Source organism: Hydra vulgaris, chromosome 12, assembly GCF_038396675.1.
Source record: "Hydra vulgaris chromosome 12, alternate assembly HydraT2T_AEP".
Lineage (NCBI taxonomy): Eukaryota > Metazoa > Cnidaria > Hydrozoa > Anthoathecata > Hydridae > Hydra > Hydra vulgaris.
The window spans coordinates 44432149-44435000 of NC_088931.1; the positions used below are offsets into that span (position 1 = coordinate 44432149).

Here is a 2852-nt window from a genome sequence, read left to right on the forward strand (position 1 = left end):
GGCCATTCACCCGTATTAATTATATCAAATAAAATAGTCATCTCACAAGGAAGTTTATTGTATTCCTAAATAATTTAACTGTGCATTTTAGCAAAATGTTTTACGTTAAATTATTTATCCTTAAACTTAATGATTGTAAAATTTGTAATTGTTACTTGATTCTACGCAAATAAATAATAAGGACAGCATTCTGATGTTATCCCAGAAAAAAGAAAATAAGAGAATTTATTAATTCGTGTCTAGCCTTTTTTTGTGTGTTAATTTACCTCCTCAAAGCCGAAAAAGACACTACAGTCAAGGAGGCTGCTTTAGTTGTTGTTACAACCCTCTCTCAACTCAATAACTTCGAAACACAAACCATGACGATCAAGATCGCTACGCGGAGAAACAAGTTGAGCGCGGTACTGCCAGGGACGTGGTGGCGATCGAACTCAGAACACTTTTTGATTATGAGGCGAGCGCTCTACCACTACACCACTATTGTACTACCGTTGAATAACAACCTAGACGGGTATTATTCGACGATTTTAGCGATCTTAATGTATGCATAGCGCAATAATAATAAAATGTGACTTAGTTTACTATTTCTTACTATGAGAATGTTTTAAATACAAACGATATTAAAGAAACGACACACTTCATGCTACACTAAAACTTTATTTGGAAAATAAAATCATTATAATAATATCCTTACACATCAATGAGAAAAATAATATCCTTACACAATATAAATAGCAAAATAAAACAACATGGTTTTTAAGTCCTTTTGAAAAAATTTAACTTGGTTGAAACTTGGGCATTTTCGGAAGAAATTCGATTTTTCCACATGGAATTACAAGCCTACATAGAATAGAAATATAGTATAATATAAATAGTATCATAAAATCACAACGAATAAATAAAATAATTATAAAAATGCTTTTGTGCCAGAAGAGTACTTAATAAATGCATTGATTAATGTATGTCAATAAATTGATTTACAAAATGAACTCTAACGAAGGATTTGAATTTTTAAATCAAATAAATGTTAAAAATGTTAAAACAGCCATATCTTTGATGGGTGGACATAAGAGTATAACTGCAAAAGTGTAACTTTTCAGGAGAGCAAAAAAACATTATTATGAACCCAATTATTTTGCTACAGAAGTCATATTTTGAGAAATGGGTTATTACTTTTATTCTGTTTGAACCGAATGGTGTAACTATACTGTTAAAACCATTGATGCCGGCATACACAAGACACATTTTCTCATATAAATCGTTAAATGGTCAAAAATGCAGTTATACTATTATGTCCGCCCATCAAAGATATATCAACATGCCAGAATAGTCTATACTTTCACAATATTCTATAAAAAATTGATCAAATATCTCATTATAATTAAAAATTACATAGCCATATTTTTAAATACTACTTTTGGTGTAGTTGTAATAGTAGCTATAATCAACTGCAACTGCAACAAAATGTATATAAATAAAGAACTGACTTTAATAACTGTACCTATTGACTATATCTTATACCAATAACCCTAGTTGAATAACTGATGACAGTAAGAAAAAAACAACTACAAAGTGAGCAAAACAAATCATCATGCCAATAACAAAATAAAGAACAAACAATAGTTGACCTAAATTAGCCAATTGTATAACTTTAGACATCTATAAGACACTTACAAAAATAAATTAAGTAATGAATTTTTTAAATATTAACTAGAACATAAGGTACATAAACAAATCAACAATAAAAAACAAAAAAAAACATATTTATGTATATTGATTGAATTTAAATATTTAAATATGTCATAAAAACAAAAACAGTAGAAATAACAGGATATATTCACAACATTGATAGTACTAAAGACAAACTGTTTATGACAGTATAACACAGTAACAAAAGGAAACATCTCTAATTTACCATTCTCAATACATTTCAGGTAATGCTACCGCATGTCATTATCTTTTTATATAACTAAACTTAGGTTGATACTGCTACACAAAACCATTGCATTTCTTTCTAAGAAAAAATCACAATCATTTTCATGTGCAACTCTATGCACTAACAATGGCACATCACCTTTACTTAAACTATTAAAGAGTGAATCATAAAACTAAACACACTTCCAATGTAAAACAACATCAGGACACATTACTTAGAAACACCCAATATGATTTTCTAACATTAATCGTTGTAACTTTCTGAAAGACCACATGAATTAAAACAACTAAAAATGCAAAAAATCCAGATATTTTAAACTTGGAAACCCAAACATTTTAGAAAACTGATATAAAAACAAACTTTGTGCTATATCAATCAAGGTATCATCAAGCCAGCAAGGTGAGTCTCTTAAAATATCTAAGGCCTTGTCTTTAGACTGTATTGACAAACTTTAAAGAAAACTTTAGAAAAATTTTGAACTTCGACAGCCCCTTTTTACAACGATACTAACAAATAGCTTTTTTCAAACCTTTACCGCTACCAGTTTAAACTCTGAACCTTTTTCTCATTGATTGGTTTAAGGAAAATAGCAGACTTTATCAAATAATCTAAAATTTTAGAGTTTTTTGAAGAGTACCAAAAATCTATAAAATAAAGTAGTTGCATAAATTGTTAATTTTTCAATATATTTACTTCAATTATCAGTAATTGTAATAATATATTTTTTTCAAGTTTTATTAAGGCAAGAGGTCCAATAAGGTCTAAGGGAAGTTTGTGTACCTATAGCCAGATTGTTTTAGTGCCCAAATTCAAGTCCCCAGACTTTTCTAAAGAAGGCAAAACTGATACGATCACATCTCTATACTAATAACTTTGTATTAGTGTAAGTATATTGACTTATACTAATAAAATTCCA

At 28.8% G+C, this 2852-nt stretch overlaps 1 long non-coding RNA gene across 1 annotated transcript in view; it reads right to left on the reverse strand.

The window, feature by feature from the left end:
• Window positions 1–641: 641 nt before the first annotated feature.
• LOC136088763 (uncharacterized) overlaps window positions 642–2852 on the reverse strand; it is a 3130-nt gene continuing 919 nt past the window's right edge. Inside the window, exon 2 of the long non-coding RNA XR_010642458.1 lies at window positions 642–840. This is a non-coding gene — a long non-coding RNA (uncharacterized LOC136088763). The remainder of the gene's footprint in view (window positions 841–2852) is intronic.